This window comes from Pseudopipra pipra, chromosome 19, assembly GCF_036250125.1.
Source record: "Pseudopipra pipra isolate bDixPip1 chromosome 19, bDixPip1.hap1, whole genome shotgun sequence".
Taxonomy (NCBI): Eukaryota; Metazoa; Chordata; class Aves; order Passeriformes; family Pipridae; genus Pseudopipra; species Pseudopipra pipra.
Window position 1 is genome coordinate 11,089,229 of NC_087567.1, and position 16,684 is coordinate 11,105,912.

Here is a 16,684-nt window from a genome sequence, read left to right on the forward strand (position 1 = left end):
CTGGTGGCCAAGGAACTGGGAAGAGCTCCTGAGTTCCCAAGCAGCTCCCCAAAACCTGCTTTTATGGCTGTGTCCCTGGTGCAGTGCAGGGAACCAGGGGCCAGTGGCTGGTTGCTGCTCTGGGGTGGGAGGGGTGTGTGGCTGCTGGAGTTAATCATCCTTCAGGGGCACAGCAAGGCACAGCAGAGCCAGGTGTGTCTGATTTCCCCAGGGCCTGATTATCTCACGATAACCACATCCTCTGAAGTTGATTTTTTCTGCTGGGTTTTCCCAGGTTTTCGTACAAAGGGATGATTTAGATAAACTGAATTGACCATAAAATTTACCAAGTGAATTCCAACCACCCCCCCTTTTTTTTAAGAACGTCAAGAAGCCCAGCTCAGAGAGGTTTGCAAAGCAAAATAACCCCACTTATATTTTAAATTTCCCTCATGGGTGACATCTCCACTGGAGCTTTGTGAACGTGCAACTGGGAGATCAGCCTTGTTGGAGTCAGGCAAGGGAGAAGGATTTGGGGAGGGTCAGAAAGCAAATGTCAAATAAACAAAATACACAGTTTGTACATTCCTACATAATCCACCTGCATCCCAAACTGGCATCCCAAAAAACAGTGTTTATGCTCAGGGTGCTTGAACTCAGACAATCACTGAGTGGTTTGGGTTGGAAGGGACCTTAAAGCCCATCCAGTGCCACCCCCTGCCATGGGCAGGGACACCTTCCACCAGCCCAGGTTGCTCCAAGCCCCGTCCAACCTGGTCTTGGACACTTCCAGGGATCCAGGGGCAGCTGAATCCAGCCTCAAAAACTCCTGAGTGGCGTTTCCTGCCCTGCCACGAGCTCAGGATGAGGCTGGACAAGGCACTGCACTGCTTTATGTGTGTTGCTTTTCAACAACAAGAAGAGCAATGACTTAATCTCTAATGGATATATGAGAAGAGTTCAGCCTTCTTTAGATCACTGATTTAATTCCAACAAAAACCTCTGGAGACACTTTGGATACTATTATTAGTAGTAACACAGTAGTAACCCACTAATAGTCAAGATATGGGTTCTCATGCAGCCAACCCTCCTTCTTAATTATTAGTTTTACTTCAAAGCAAGTAGAAAAAAAAGGAAAAAACCCACCCTGTTGACAGTGTCAGCACTGAGAGGAGAGCCCAGACTCCCGTGTCTTGTAGGAAATGTGACATTTCAGTTAATGTGTCTAAAAATAAAAGGGAAGCGGCAGAGAAAGTGCCTGTTACCTGCAGGTCCAGCCCCACCCCGGGGCATTCTTTGCCTGATGAGATCTTTTTGTGACAGAGCCAAACACCAGGTTTCCAAAAGCCAAAGTGTCACTCAAAAATGGTAATTTCACCCCCATCCTTGCTCACCACCATTAGTGCTTCAGCTCTGACAGTGGAGCCGTGGTGGGAGCTGGATCCTTTTTCCTGGGAGGGAGTTTCAGCTCCTGGGGAGCTGAATTTAGGAGCAGGTTGTTGCTTCTGTTACTTTTGGGCCATTCTGGCCAAGCTGAAAAATTTAGGTGAGTATTTAAGTGAGTTCTGAGCTCCTGTGAAGTGGCACCAGCCCTGCACAGACCACCCCACCTGCCAGCCCTTGGTGACAATCTGTGTTATCCACAGGAGCACCCCCTGAGACAGCACTGAGGCTGGAGCTGCCTCTGCCAGGGCTCCAAAACCTCCCCAAAAGGAACCTCTTCCCCTCCCATCCCACAAATCCGTGTCCAAGGTCCCGTGTGAGGTGGCCCAGTCCCGCTGGCAGCCCGTGCTCCTCACCATCCACGTGGCCCTGGAGTCAAATCTCTGCTTCGACGACGAGTTGAGAAATCCTGGAGGAAACTTTTTCATGGTGATTCACCAAACCACAGCTTTTCTTGCAGGAATTTTGAGCGAAGCTTCCCAGATCCAGGGGAGCTCCTGGCTTTTGACGGTGAGAGACACATCTCCAGCAGACAGGGGGAATATTTGACTTGGAGTCGCCGAGGTCCCAAATGAGAACTTTCACCACAGGGTTTTTATGTGTTCTTGGGTGGGTCTTTTTCTCTAAAACTTTTATTCCTAATGCAGAGCAAGGACATTTTGGAAATCTCAAGCTTTTGTGGGATGGGAAAATTGTCAGGCATCTTTGGATTTTATCCAGAATTCCTTTTTTCCTTTTTTTTTTTTTCAGGAATATTTTTTGTGAAGCATCACTCTGCTTGTTTTAGACTTATTTTGAGCTAAAACTGAAAGCAGATGGAGGAGATTAGGGTTTGTGCTTTTCTGAGGGAAACAGTGAAATCATCAAATTTTGCTTAGAATGAAATTTATGGAAGTGGCTGCAAGAACCTCCTCGTGCAAGGGGATGCTCTGGGAGTGCAAGCTGGCCTGGAACACTTCCAGGGAATGGGGCAGGGCTCATCCTGGCGTCTCTGCCATAACACAAGAGTGTCCATGTGTTTTTCTGGTGGGACAATGATGGAATTTTGCAGGTTGGGTCTCCTGTCTGTAACTTCCAAACTGCAAACCTTCAAGAGTCTAACAGAGTAAAGAGTCATTTGGGTTGGGAACCAAGCCCTGGAGTTTGTGGAGCTGACACAGGGCTTGTGCTGTTGATATTTTGGGATCTATGCCGTGGGTGCTAAGGCCTGAGGACATCACACGTGTCATGATCTCCTCTGCAAGCTCCACCAGGGGCCCCTCAGCAGCCCTGGAATTCCCCAGGGTCCGTGAAAGGCTCTTTCCTGGTGCTCCAGGCACTGAGGTCACAGGGAACCTCTGACACAGGGGGGCTTCTCCACCTCAGACTGGAAGAAACAGCCCAGAGTTTTATTGGTTTTCCTGAAACCTGCCTCCCTGCACTGGTACTGCAAAGTTCTCCTCCTTCCAATAAAACCAGTTCCCTTCTGCTCTGCCCTCCAGGGGCTGGGCAATAGCCAGGGAAGCAGATCCTTGGTGCTGCCTTCCATCTCCCTGGAGGTGTCGAGTTCTGCCTCCCCAGCTCTCCCCTCAGCTGGTCACAGCAATGGGATGTTGTATTTAATAATAATATTGAAGTGCTTCTCTCTGAGGGGTTGTTTTCTGGCCTGGAGCTGTGTCAGGGCAGGCTCAGGTTGGATCTCAGGGAAAGGTTCTTCCCCCAGAGGCTGTTTGGGCACTGCCCGGGCTCCCCAGGGCAGTGGGCACAGCCCCAAGGCTGCCAGAGCTCCAGGAGGGTTTGGCTGATCCTCTGGGGCACAGGGGGTGACTCCTGGGGATGGGCCTGTGCAGGGCTGAGGGTTGGACTGGATGATCCTGGTGGGTCCCTTCCAACCCAGCATAATCCATGTGATTCTCTGTGCACAGACAACTCCCAAAGAGCAGGCCCTGGACCCTGGAAATCCAGATTCAGGACTTGGCCAAACCTGTGTGGTGACATACCATGGGTGGGAAGGAGTGGAGGGAGATGAAAGCCCTGAATCCTCAAGAAAAAAAAAAGAAAAAAAAAAAAAGAAAGTTGCAAAAAAAGAGGATTGTCTTTTGAAAGGATTCCTTTTTGGGCATTCTGCTGTACCATCTCTCCCTGTACATGAGCAAATAAACATGGAGTGGAGTGTGTGGGGATCTCCTTGCACAGGATGCCAACAGATGGCAATATTTTATCATCACACAGCCAGCCCTTCACTCCTGTGCACTGCAGGGTTTGCATCTTCTTTACTGGGGGGGAAGCTCGTGCTTGTCTAGTCCTAGAAATGCCTCCCTACTGTGATATTTTATCCTTAATGGATACTGCAGTGGGTGTTCCAGTGAATGTCACCTGGGAGACTCTCACAGGAGTGTCTTAAGAAGCCCTTGTGTGTCTTTGTGCAAACCCCAGCAGTGTGGAAGGCACTGGTGCCCCTTCAGCCCCCGTGGCTCAGGACTGTGTCATGGACAGCAAACAGCTCCCCAGGGCCCAGGAGGGCTCTCACAGAGGGTTCTGGCTGAACATGCCAGTTCTGTCAGAAATGAGCCTCCTCAGTCCCTCTTGGTCACTTTTTCCCTGTTGTTGAGAGCAAACATTTGGCAGGGGAGGCAAAGCAGATGGTGCTCAGCATATTGTCCTGTTTACTTGTTCTCAGATCACTTTTTGAAGTAAATTGATCTTTTCTTCCTTCTCTTTGGCCAGGAACCCTCGTGTCTTTACAAACCTATCAATGGATGTGCCTCTTCCCTCCCTTTATGCCAACAGTTGATGGGGTCTCAGCCATGTCCTGCATCCCCTGACAACACACAGCAGCTCTGGGCTCCAGCAGCAAACCCACAGGCAATAAAAATGAGACCACCAGAAAACCAATGACCATTTATTTCTCTTTAAAAAGTGTTTCTTTCTTCCTTTCTTTTCTTCCCCTGTGTTGAAAGGGATCCCCTGGTCCCAGGTCAGCGGGCGAGGCTGTTGAAAGCTTTGCTGGTCAGTGGAGTGGAACAGGACAACCCCCTGGAGCAGCTCCCACCAGTGCAGCCCCTTCCCTGCTTGGACCTCCCTCTGAGAGCAGCCTCACGTCCTTCCTCAGCCAGGCCCCCCCTCCAGTCATTCCAGTCCCCTCCTCCCACCAGTCCCCACACTGCCTGGGTCCCCAGGTTGTCCTTTTCCACAGGTATTGCTAAAGCAAATAGCACAGGGTATTTACTGGGTGCAACGCTCTAAATCATATTAATATGGCCAATAAAGGATTTATGGCCAATAAAAATTCCACAGTGGCGTGGCTGCTCCGGGAGGAGGATGGATGAGGGACCCAGGCAGGCTGTCAGAAGTGCTGGGAGGAAGAGGAGGGCAGGGGGAGGCAGTGGCTCCACGAGGCTCTCAGAGGGCCCACGTGCTGGGGATGGGCACATTTGGGAATTTCTGACTGCAGTGTTTGACCTGTGAGCAACAACCAAAACTGCAGAAATCATCACGGAGTCGTGGAATGGTTTGGGTTGGGAGGGACCTTGAAGATCATCCAGTTCCACCCCCCCTGCCATGGGCAGGGACACCTTCCACTAGCCCAGGTTGCTCCAACCTGGCCTGGAGCACTTCCAGGGATGGGGCAGCCACAGCTTCTCTGGGCAACCTGTCGTGTTGCTGGTATGGGTACAGGGGCATAAAAAGTGCCATTATAAACCAAAGCACAGGCCTGGGTTTCCTGTTGGCTAAAGATTTAATGACCTTGACTGAGGGAGTAGTGAGACCCCTAAAGGGGCTGGATTCCAATGGTTCTTCACCCATTCATCTCCTAGTCATTATATCCCACAGGCAGCACAGGTAGGCCTTGGGGAATAATGGAAAGCCAGGGTAAAGACTAATTTGGGTGACATTCTTACCTTCCCAGGCCTAACGTGTTCATGCTTTTTGCTTTTTGATAGGTGTCACTGTTGAAGTTCTTGTGGCTGTTTTGCCTCAGTGATTGGTGTGAACCCAGAGTATCTGAAGAGCTTATTGGCTTGGGGATCTCACAGACCTTTGAGTAAATTATGGATTGGTTTGATCTTTTTTTTTTATTATTTTGTTGGAGTCAAAGATAAATAATGAGAGAGTTCCAGAGAAAAATCACCTCCCTTTATGCATTAGCTCACTGGAGTAGATAGGAGGGAAATTAGGATCCCTAATTGCCAAGGCTGATTGGCATCTGGAGCCCTGTGAGTCAGAGGGTGTTTCTGAGACTGGTTGGAGACAGGCAGGCTCCTGGAGTTACTGACAGGTATCTGTGCTGCCTCTTCCCAGGGATGTGCACAGGCACTTGCTATTTTTAGCTGGAACATAGAGGAAGAGGAGAAGAGAAGAGACATGAACTCATGGAACAGTTTATGAATTGTCTCTGACATTCTGCTGCCCGGTCCAATCTGCTTCTTAGCCCACACGAGTTTTGCCAGCATCTTTCCATGCTGCCACCCAAAAGAACATTCCCCCCCTCTGGAGGTGACTGAGTTGGTGTCAGGGAATGCCATCCTACAACAATGACAGCAGCAATGGGAGGAGAGAGGCCCTGCTGGCTGCAAACACAAACAGATGAGGTTTTTTGTTTGCTCACTTCTGGGTTTTTTCCGTGCTAATCCGTAGGTGACTTTCCATCTGACATCTCTGGAAAGAGGCTGCTCCAGCAAGAACCTGTGCCTGGAGCACCACCACCCTTTAGAACAACAAACCCATTGGGACGTGCAATGCTGAGAGCCCTGGCAGGGAATGGCACAAACAGGGGCTGGGGCAACGCCCGGCCCTGGCACGGGCAGGCTGTGCCACCGGGGCTCCTGCTGAGCCATCCCTGCCTCAGCTGGGCCTTCAGCCCAGCACAGACCCTCGGGGAGCCTCACACCCTCGCCCTCTTGGGTCACACAGACCTTTCCAAACTGGGAAAACCTGGGTAGATTGGAAACTCCCCTTGGAATGGGATTGTTCCGGAGCCCCCTGGGAACACAGACCTGCTCCGATGGAGGAGCGTGTCCTGCTCTTCCTGTGGCACATCCTCACCCTGTGGTACAGCCTCACCCTGTGGCAAATCCTCACCCCATGGCACAGCCCCATTCCATGGCACAGCCTCATCCTATGGTACATCCTCACTCCATGGCACAGCCCCATTCCATGGCACATCCTCACCCTGTGGCACATCCTCACCCTGTGGCACGTCCTCACCCTGTGGCACAAGGGTGAGTTTTCCATTCCCTCCTGCCCGGGGTGGGATTTCTTGTGGTCACTCCTGACTGCCTGGAGGGTTTGTGGTTCTCTGACAGCTCCTCACACCTGGGCCACCACAGGACAGGGATTCTCCCGTCAGCTCCGTGTTCCCGGTGCCTTCGCAGCCCCGGATTTGCCTTCCCTGTATTTCCCTGGAAGTGGCAGCAGCCTGAGGTTGAAAGCCCAGCAACAAAGCTCTGCACGAACACAAACTCCTGCCCGAGCTGCTGTGTGGGTATTAAGTGTGTGCACACACAGATCAACAGCTAATTATAGACTTGCCTTTTTTTCAGTCATTTCTGATGCAGGCAAAGGATCTTGTACTTCAAATCACATGTTCTTGCATTGTATGATGTGATGGAAATTAACACCTTAATATATATATGAAAAACAGCTCCAATTAGATTTTTTTTTTCTTTTACTGTGTTTCCTGCTCCTTATGACTAAGTGTGGGTAATTATCTTGGCTCACTTTTTCCACTCCACCCATGCTTAGAGAAAACCTGTTGCAAGTTTTCTGGAGATTTTGCTTTTTTTCCTCCCTTACTTTTTGTTGGTGCTTTTGGTAATTAAAAGGTTTGCAAATCGTGGGATGTGATAATTATTTTTATTTTGGTTTAGCAACATAAAATTAGAGATTTGTAATGCTTTAAAGAAGAAATTTAGGTGTCCAACATGACTGGATTTTTCTTTTGCTACATAAATTACAAATTTTCCAAAAGCTTATAAAGAATATCCTCATATAAAAATAGGATCAGACCAAATAATAACAGAAAAACTCTGTTGTTCAGTTCTGAACAACCTCCCTTTCTTGCCACTTTCTTCCAGTTTGGTCCCAATTCTGTGGCATTCTGGACATTGGAAGGTTTGTTATGATTGAAATATAAGGCCACATCTACAAATCCACATCATTTTCCCAGAGCAGCAATGCCAGAGGGAAAAAAAAACCTCCCAGCAGAGATTTTCCATGTTCCCATTGTATGATGGACCCAAATCCTGCTTGGGCAGAATTATCCCCAAAACTGAGGCTGTACAGAGAAATTAAGAGGCTTCATTCTGTACCATCAGGTCAGTGGTTTCCTAAGTCACACCCCCCCTTCTTCTTGAGGGTATTTTAAGAGCAGAAAATATGTTTTTAAGTGCTGCAGAGAGATTTTCCTGGGGAGATTTCCCAAAGCACCCAGGCTTGGCCCTCCCACGTGGCCAAGATGATTAAATTGACTGACATTGCAGTTGAAAGCTCATCAATTTAATGCAGGAGAGGGATCCTTGTCTGGCATTTGGAGACTCTATTTTTTTAATGTTATTTTTAAAGGCTCTGACTTTTTAATGTTATTTTACCTTGTTCCATAATGAACATTAACACAGTTTTAAAACACAAACCCCAACCCTCGTTTCTGTTGGATTTCTTTCGCTGCTCTTTCCTTCCACAAATGTCATCGCCTTCCAAAGCATTGTTGGGATTTTGCCATTCCTGCTTCCCAAGTATTGCCATCACCAGGATAAATAACAGCAGATCAGAGCTTGTGAACACAGCATTGTTCATCACTTGGGCCAGCTTGGAGCAGTTTTTGGCCATCTCAGGAAGTGTTTTGGGACAGGGGAAGTCTCATCCCCACACCCTCCTCAGGCACAAACCCCTGTCTCTGACTTGCTTCTTTTTTTTTTTGCTGCCTCGCTTCTTTTTTTTTATTATTATTTATTTTCACTCCTGAAAAGAACCCAGAGCTCCCAGGAGGAATCCTGGTCACGAAGCAAAAACTCCTTGAATTGATTTCAATCCCGTTTTCTTGCCTGTGGACCCAGACTTTTGGAATTGTACATTTTCCCACCTTTTAGAGAGAATCAGGCAAAATGCAGCAGTAAATTGTCAGATAATACCCTTCATTCATAGAACATTTCACACATAAAGAGCAAAAAAATATAAACATTGACCTCCATGGATCACATGAAATGGGTCTCCCAGGCATTTTCTCCTGACCTCTGAAACATCCATAACTTTTTTCTTTTCTCTAATAAATGTATTCCAACTTCATAAAGGATTTACTGTTTTGGTCTGAAGAGAGGCTTATTCTCTTCTCAGTGGCCAAACAGCTCTAATTGTGGCTTCTGGAAGAGATTTTAGATCTTTTTCAAAGGGCGACAGTGGTGCTGAATGGGGATGGATTGTTCCATGAGTGCTGCTGAGGAGACCCTGAATATTCCTATTTTATGATGTAATGTGCTGTGTGTTGCACAGCTCCAGGCAAACCCAAATGATTTGAGTTATCCCTTTTTGCTTCATGAAAAGATGGTTTCCAGAGGTGGGTGGGAAAGGACTGGGAAGCCTCTCAAAATGCTCCAGAGGAGTAGAAAGAGTGGCTGGAAGAGATGATGCAGCATCTCTGCTGGGGAACCTGGGAGCAGCAGGGGCAGGAAAAGCAGGGAAACTCCTGTAATTATCCAGATTTGGGTAAGCTGGAAATGGAAAGCAAGGCTAAGGTGAGCAAAGAGGTGCCTGATGCCTCTCTGAAGGGAGAATGAATCCTTGGAAGTGTCCAGGCCAGGCTGGACCAGGCTTGGGGCAGCCTGCTCTAGTGGAAGGAATGAGATGGGCTTTAAGATCCCTCCCAACCCAAACCATTCCATGATTCCAGGATGCTAAAGCAGGTGTGGGGCTCAGCACAGAAGCCAGCTGTGCTCCCTGCCCTGGCCAGGGGGTGCAGGATCTCCCTGTCCCCGGGCACAGCAGGGACAGCAGCTCTGGCAGTGCCTGGCTCTGCACACCCACACTCACCAGGCATGGAAAGGACTCCAAATTTATCAGCTAATTATCACTCTCCTGGGAAGAACCACGCAGGGCTGGCAGGAGAACTGCCTTCCACCTGGGAGAGCAGGAATACTCTGCTCAAAACGAGCTCGGGACAAACAGGGGAATATTCCACAAGGATTCGTTCTGGTTTCAGACCCCGTGAGAGAAGAAGCATCTTTATACAAAGATTTCTCACTTTCCCTGGTTCCAAATGTTCCTCAGAAGTTTCTGTCACAGACAGCACTGTTTTGACATATGTGTGTGTGTCTCCCTGTCCCTGTGCCCTTGCCCCTGACCCCGGGGCACAAGTGGGCAACTTACCCGGGGGCAGAATGAAAGGCAGCATCAAAGCAAAATTATGCAGCTCCTCACCGTGAGGAATTAACAGATGACACTTCTGACAAGTGTAAATTAAGAATTTCCAGGAGAAATAATCTTACAGTTTTCTGCGATTAATTATCAAGCACGAGTTGTAACAAAATAAAGAGGAAAAAGGCCGTGTCCCAAACATAGCATGGAATTCCATAGAAGGATTCTGGCACTTTTAATGTGCAAATAATGAATGATTGGAGAGGAGATCTGGCATTTGCCTCCCCTCTTGTTACAACTGGTCATGCCTCTCCAAATCATTGCCCTCCCGGTGTCTTCCCTTCGGGACCTTGAAATTAAAAATCCCAACATGCAAATCTGTTAGAGGATCAGGCAGGAGGGAGGGGGGAGCCAGTGGGGTGTGAGCTGGAATTTGGGGGGTGTTCTGCTCTCCACAGCTTTGGGTGGAGAGGAGCAGTGGGGATTCCTGAGCACTTCCCAGGCTCCCAGCCCGGGATCCGCAGGCTCCGCTGCCGGAGGGATCCTGTGGCTTTTCCTGAATTACCTTTGGCTCTCGGCGTTCCTACTGCTCTCAGCAGGGACCTGTCTTGTCTTGCCTTCCGCCAGGATAATTCCCACAGCCCGAGCAGGCAGGAAGGTTCAGGTGCAGGTTACAGACTTGCAGTCAGCCAGAAAATTGACAGTCGCAACAGGAGATGGGTCTGACGGTGGCTCCTGGAGAAGAGACTCGTGTCAGGCAGAGGAAAACATCAGAGCCTTTTGTTCTGCCACTTCCCGTGCTCTGGGACACATCCAGGGGGGATTCCAGCCCCGGAGTGCTGCCCATGGCACGGGCACCCCAGCTGGCTGCTCCACACTCAGGGAGCTCGGGGAGCCCTGGGAGAAGCAAGAAGGGATTGAGAGGAAAAATGAGAGTTTTAGGGATGAGAAGGAAATGGGGGAAAGGATAGATTCCCAATATTTTTATCCTTTATTTTCCCTTTAATACTTGCTACCATCTCCTGACAACAAAATGTTCGTGGTGGCTTGTTTGCTGGAGAAAAAAAAAAAAAAGTGGGGAAAACCCAACCTTGGGCCAGAATTTGATTCCATGAAAGAATAGGGATCATGTTTGCTGTGCAAAACTGAGCTGCTCTGCTGGTTTAGGTCCCACTTCATCCAAAGCCTAAAGGAAGAAATCACCATCACCTTCCATTATTGTTTATGTCAGTGAAAGGCAGATTTTCTGATGTGGAAATGTCACCTTTGGGGTCCAACAACCCCTGCCCACTGTGCAGTTCCCAATCCTGTAAAAAACGTGTGTAATATACTCTGGGCTCTGCCCCTCCATGGCTTGGCATGGACTGTGGGTTTTCCTCCCCCTCCATCCACCCCAAGTTCCTCTGCAATGCAAGGAAAGATTCTGATCACTGTGAACTCCAGAGGTGACTCCCAGGGCTGGGTCTCACTTGTCTGCTCTCCTGAGCAATGTGCTGGTGCTGTAAGTCCTTCCCTGCATAAATTCTGGGAAGCAGGTTCAGCAAAGAACAGCTCAAGGCACAGGTTACGCCACAAGTGATTGTTCAAGCCTTAGTGCTTTGTTGAATCAGGATGTGAAAAGTCAGCTGGGGGAGAATAAAGCCCGGCTTTGGAACAAAGCTTTGTTGAGTGAGGCTCATTCATGAAGAGCAAACACAGTTTCCCTGAGAATGGACGTCGGTTATTCTAATTTGGATTTCTTTTTTTTTTTCTGAGATGTCAAAATGATGAAGAACAACATAACAAATAATGTCTAATCCACCATGCTGGGGTTTTTCTGAGCTTTGGATCCGGAATGGACGTTGCAGATTCCAGTTTGCTGAACATCTTATTTCTCTGTTCATCTGTGTCAAGTGTGTAAAATATCTTCTCTTTGAACAGCTGGGTTTCCTGAAGAATCAGGGAATCCCAGAGTGGTTTGGGTTGGAAGGGACCTGAGAGATCATCCAGATTTCACCCAATGAACCACTCTGCTGTAAAAAACAGCAGTTATTACCACTTTCCTCTTTTCCTGTCTTTCCAGCATGGGCATGTGACTCTGAGCCCACTCCATGTGGCTCTGAGCACCCTCCATGTGACTCTGAGCCCCCTCCATGTGACTCTGAGCACCCTCCAGCAGCAGCTTTTACCCTGCCAACGTCTGGGGGTTTATTTTTACTGTTCTCAATTCAGGACACACTCTTTTCTCACCACCTCCTACTCTATTTATTTCTGTTTATTCTGCATTTACACTCCAGCTACAGGAGGGAAAATGAGCATCTCTGGTGCTAAATCAGCCACAAAGAGCAGCTCTGAGCAGGTTGGTGTCGCTTCCACGTCCATGCTGCTGGGATGCCTGGGAGCAGAGCCCTTCTCTCCCTGTCTGATCAGCAGATCAGCAACCAGGGCTCTCCTTCCCTCCCTCACCTGTTCAGACCTGCTGCTTTTTGCTCCCTGACATGGAACGAACGTCAAGAGAAAATGTTGCTCAGGGAAGAGAGGACTTTAACCCCAGAGCTGATGTGGGTGCTGGGAATGGCTCGGGAAGGGATTCCCCTTCCAACCTGCTGCTGCTCCGTGGGTGGCCGAGGCCAAGTGCAGTTTGTTGTGGGGCTGGGGAGCAAAGCTGAGCCCTGAGAAGGAGGAAACCAAGAGCTGCCCCTTCCTTGGGAGCCCTGATGTGCCTCTTTCCCCTGGTGCTCGTGGCATAACAGCCAGAGGTCAGGTGTCCTGTGCCAAAGGCAGTGTCACCTCCCTGTGACACGGGATGGTTGCTGTCACACAACATTTTCCCCTCTGAACACAACCCCAGAGGAGGGCCTGTCTGCAGGGGAGTCCCTGTGGTTTCCCCTCAGCAGTTCCCAGCAGCTGGAGCCTTTGGCAGGTGCCCAGGTCCCTGTGGAGTGACTGGGACACACCAGACGGGACCCGCTGGGATCGCAGGGACGGGGGACGGGGGGGAAACCACGTTTGTTATTGGGACAGATCACTGAAAATCAGCTCTGCCTCCATCTGACCCAGGTGTCTGGCAGTTCAAGGGACAACATGGAAATGTCAGCCCCAAGCCAACAAAAGTACTAAAATTAGCCTAGGAGGGATTTAATAATCCACAACAGTGTAATTTCCGAAGTCAGTCGTGATTGGGAAGTTCCCTTTCCCTGGCTGTGGTTGAGCTCCTTCCCAAGGGCTGCAGGAGATTTTGTCCTCTGGCCTGTGAACTCCAAAGTTTGTCCACAGGACAGTTATCCCATTTTATGAGGGCATTTGCAGCTAGTAAACAATAAGGGATAAATAAATAATGCTTCCCTCACTCTCCACCTGATCTGGACCCACAAGTGACAGCACAGTCTATTTTTATTATGGAAATCCCAGAGCAGCTGGGTTTGTTTATCCTTGGAAGGATTCAGCACCGTTGTTTCATTTTGCAGACTTCCATTTTTCTGTTCAATATATTTTTTATTTTTTTTTTGTGGTCAAAATTCAAAAGAGCAACAAGGGAAAATCCACTCTCCAAAGAAAGCCAAAGATGAGCAAAAAGAAAGAGGTGCAAAGTCTGCTGCTGGTTTGGTTTTTAGAATCCTCACCTTGGGGTTTTGCTGCTGCTGAAAAAGCAGAAGGGAAAAGGAAAACGTTTATAGCCATGTAGGAAACCTCAGGAATTATTTGAAATGCATCACAATAATTCTAGTGGGTCGATTTTTGATTTGTAGGATGGCAACGTGAAGTCTCACAAGTCTGGGGAACAAATGTGGGAGAGCCAGCAAGCAAAACACGATGGTTCTCTCCAAGCCCTGCTTGTTGTGACATGTTGCCTTTCTTGCAGCAAATCCTTCATTGCTATTTGCAGTCATTAAGCTAATTGTGGCAGGAGGGGAAGGGGATGGAGAGAGAACCTGAGTGCAGAGAGCTGAGGAAATTCCACAGACACCGTCCACCCCCAGATCTGACTCTCCCCTTCCATGTGGTTTTGGGATACACGTGGGATTTGAGTTGTACTTGGAAAGCATAATGCTTGTACCAACATCTGGAAGGATCATAATGGTTGCTGTAAGAATTATTGCAGGAGTTGTGGGTGAAATTCAGCCTTTGCAGCTCCTGCAGCCCCACGGCAGCTTGCTTTGGTTGTTGGAAACAGTGGAACGTCCTGAACCAGGGTTAAAGAGGAAGGGAAAAGCAAATCTAACCAGGAGAAGGAGCAGGCAGGATGGACACTGAGCCCTCGTGCCCAGACCAGGGCTGGGGACTGAGCTGGGCCGTGAAAAACACTGAGAACCTGAAATTGTAGCTCATGAATTGGTTTTATAATTGGGCTTCTCTTAAGGTTGGGACAAGTGACAGAGGTGAAGCCTTTCAGCTCCTTCCAGTGCTTGGGAATGCTTTATGCTTTGGGTGCCACCACGGGAATCCCCTGGTTTGCCCATTCCAGTGGAAATTCAGAGGAAAAAAACAGGAAAACTTCAGCACTTGAAGTGCTGGGTGCTTTGAAACGCTTCTCTTTGCCCTTTCTGTGGGTTCAGTGGCTTGTCTGTGTCACGGATCCACGACAGGACAACTCACAGGGGGTGTTTGCTGTTTGTACATTGATTTTAAAGGCTGGGGAAGGAACTGCTGGAATTGTGAAGTCACTCATTACTTGGTCCATTCCTGGGATTGAGGGAGGGCTGAAGAGTTTCTCCCTGGCTCTGTTCTCACCTGGGGCTGTTTTTGTTACAGGATAGAGCAGGATTGCTCACGCTGATCCTGCTGGAGTGGAGCTGCTCCTTGGATCAGAGACAGGCTGTGATGACTTCCACTGACACTTTTCCACTCTAATCCTGGGAAGTGCTGGGTATGAGCCATGGATTGCTTAGTCTGCCCTGAAACACCAGTATCAGGACCTCAGCTTCCAGAGGACTGGAGAGGTTTTGAGAGGATGTGACTTGTAAATGAGGAATAACAACAGATTTTGGTGTGGTTGTGTCAGGTTTTCTCTTCACTTCTAGTGGAAGGTGTCCCTAGAACAGGATCTTTAAGGTCCCTTCCAACCCAATCCACTCCATAATTCCATGATCTATACACTGTCCTCTGGTGCTCTGAACCTTGTGACCATCTTACCTGCACTGAAAAACTGAGAGCCCTTTGAATTCCTCGTGGGGGAACTGCAGCCTCTCGCTGGAGCAAACCAAGCCCTGAATTAAAAGAACCCAAATTAAAGCTGTTGACAAAGCTCTTTTCTGGCCAAGTGCCACTTCAAACAGGCTGCAGGCTGGGGAAGGTGGGTGTTGTTTATCAGAGACACATCTCTCCCAGTTTCATAATAACTGCCTTTCAGGAAGAGGGCTAGTTAAAATAATTCCTGCTGGATCCCATGGTGCCTTCTTGCACCCTGGGCTCTTAAAACCTGCATGCTGGGAATCAAAAAATAACAAAAAAAAAAGAAAAAACCAACCAAAAAACCACCCCAAAAAACCTATTCACTTAGGTCAGACAGAGCCAGGAATGGAAAATTGTCCTGGAGGTGCTTTTGGTTCCAGCAATAATAAGACCTGTCATTTGTTACACGTTAATTGCACGTTATTATCTTTTGTAGGTTAAGTCAACCAAAGGTTTCTTGTAGAGTTGGAAACAAAACTGTAATCTCTGGTAGGGTTTGCAGTGCCAGGTTAGTCTGGGGTGGGGTTTTTTTCTGGTTGCCTTTTGGAATCCTTTGCAAAGGCAAAGGGAATGCCCTGCCATGGGAGCTCTCTTCCATGGAATAATCTCAGAGCACAGCACTGCAAACTCAGAGAATCTGAGCCTTACAGTTCCCCTTACAGGGGACAGCTGTATCATAATCCTCTTTTTCAAGACTGAGCCACTGATGAATCCAGGAAAGGAAACGGGATTTCCAAGTGCTGGAGTTGTTCCCCCACCGCAGATAAACCCCGAGCTCTTACCAAGTCCTCTCTAATAGAATTATGAGTTTTATAAAACTCTGCTTTATTAAAGACACATCAGTTCTCCTCTTCTCTCCCCATCTCTGTCTCGCTGTCAGTTTGTCCCTCACATCTCAAGCAATTCCCTTTTCCCGGGCTGAGGAAGGGATGTGACTGTGATTTATCAACACTGGGAATCCCCAGGGCTGATCAGCTGCTCCTCCACGCTGATGATCCATCAAACCCTGAGACAAGCAAAGGCAGATACACAGAGACAGAGGGTTTGGCTGGGCTGGGACCTCATTCCTTCTTGATGGGCTTCCCAATGTTTATGCCTGAGTATTATTTGGCTGGAGATCTGTGTTGAGAGATGGAAGAGGATACCCAGGATTTCTTGCATTCAAAGCTGAGGAAAACTGAGCCCAGGGAAATGGGGAAAACACATTGTCCATTTTTTTCTTCCACTTAGGAAGATCCTGGCAAGCTCCAGGGGACTGTCTGAGTGCACCAGCCTTTCTGCAGGTTATTATATCACGTTATACCAGAGCAACACCCCAGAAATCATCCTCCAGCCCCTGCTCTCTCATCCCATATTTTGTCTGGTTCCATCCTTTACTGACTTTTACTGCCCAGTAATGGAGAGGCTGAGATTGCTGGCTGCAGACACACTTTGAAAAGCTGAGCAGTACTTTTTCCCCATTGCCCCATGAATGTAATAGAAACCTGAAATTGCAGGATTTGCCTTGTTATCACCATATTTTTTTCTCTACAGACCAGTCTGGACATGCTTTTCCAGTCAGAGCTTCCACATTTGTCTGTTGATTTAATTGCTCCCAGGAAAAAAAAAAAAAAAAGGCAAAAAAAAAACCCCAACAAAAGACAATCCCAATCCTTTTAAAGAGTTCCCAAGCAGGAAAACAAGATGCTGAATTTGAGTGCTCTGGGAGAGATTTTCTCTAAAGAAGGGAAGTGTGTAAAGAGAGTGACTGAACTCATCTCCAGGATTGGTTTTGATTTATTTG